Genomic DNA, 1,454 nt, shown 5'->3' with positions numbered 1-1,454 from the left:
CGTCACGAAACTTTTTGCCGTTCCTTGTGTTCACGGGGATGCAGTTCCGTTGCCACGTTACAACGAGCCTACTGCACGAAGAGCGCGACTTTTCGAATTTTCCCCATGAAGACCGTTGCACGGATGAACTCCAAAGACGCGGACTTATTGATGCACGATTCCGAAACATGCGGTAATGGTTTTAAGCAGAAACATCGATCTTGTCAGAAATTATTAGATCGCATTGAAATTGAAATTATTATTCTGTAGTGTAACATTCTAGATTCGGAAGCGGCTGCTGTAGTTGCATGGCTCCAGAAAATTATAAAAGGGTTTCGATTATTCAAGAAAGCGATCGGCTGCTTTAAATTTGAAGGTTAGAATTTTATAAGCATCGATTTTATTTTTATTGTCTTCGTAAAGTTTCAAATTAATTGGCAGTATTAGGTTAATGGCATTGGGGTCACTTCGTTTGAAATCCTCGACATTCAGAATTTGTCGAGAATGCAATGCGATCGTCTGAAAATTAAAGATTCCACGTAACATTACAGGTCACGTGCTTGCTATAAAGACAGAAGAATTCTTCGCTTTGGGAGACGATTTGCAGTTGGCGAATTTTTCCACCTGTTCATAAATTTGGTACTGCTACGTGGAAGAGCATGACACTGACTGCGCGTTACGAGATAAGGAAGGTACGTGCAGCAATAATATAATGAAATGACCTAATATATTTCCAACGATCTGATAACTGTTACAGATAAGATCATCAGCTGGTCGCCTACGTCAATTGGACAAAACATGCAAAAGAATCGAGCACTTTTTACGACTATTTTACACAACAACACAGGTACGCATGCCTTTAGCGTTTATTAATCAATTGCAAATGGTTCGATTAACGTTTGCACATAAATGGAATCCGAATGCATTGTTCGCAGCTTCTCGACGATAACCTAAGTGCCTATTAAGCTAGATTGCTCCCAGAACAAGGGGAATCGAAGCACTTAATACCCAATACAGCACAGCACTTAATACGAGAACATCTTTAATCAACTATATACAGAATCGATTTTACTTCTGAACTCTATTGATCACGTTTTTTATAATATCTAACCGTAAATGTACTCATTTAATGCTATTTAATATTAATTATGTGTAACATTTGAACGCGAGGTTTTAATGATTTACTGTAGCTTTTGATAACGTAGGGGAAAAACTTTGTAATGCTTTAGATTGTAATAAACCTCATTTTCTGAATATACTTTGATATTAGACCTCGTTTTTTTGTGACTAAAATTATGCATCGTGAATGATAAAATTCATATATATTATATATCGAGAAATAGGTGATCATTGGTCAAGATATGACCGCTTAACACGAGAACTGCCGAACTCTAAACACGAGTGATGTATATTGTTTCATAACAATGAGAATTGTATTTAATTTGCTTAAACTTCGTATGATTTCTATTATAATT

General features: G+C 36.4%; 1 long non-coding RNA gene across 1 annotated transcript; it reads left to right on the top strand.

The window, feature by feature from the left end:
- Positions 1-536: 536 nt before the first annotated feature.
- Positions 537-1,237, top strand: LOC117222963 (uncharacterized). The gene is made up of 3 exons (XR_004490798.2): positions 537-671; positions 737-826; positions 915-1,237. It is a non-coding gene; the product is annotated as an uncharacterized LOC117222963 (long non-coding RNA).
- The last annotated feature ends 217 nt before the right edge of the window (positions 1,238-1,454 follow it).

The sequence above is a fragment of the Megalopta genalis genome, chromosome 12 (genome assembly GCF_051020955.1).
Source record: "Megalopta genalis isolate 19385.01 chromosome 12, iyMegGena1_principal, whole genome shotgun sequence".
In the NCBI taxonomy this organism is placed as follows: Eukaryota; Metazoa; Arthropoda; class Insecta; order Hymenoptera; family Halictidae; genus Megalopta; species Megalopta genalis.
This window is presented reverse-complemented; position numbering and strand designations above follow the sequence as displayed.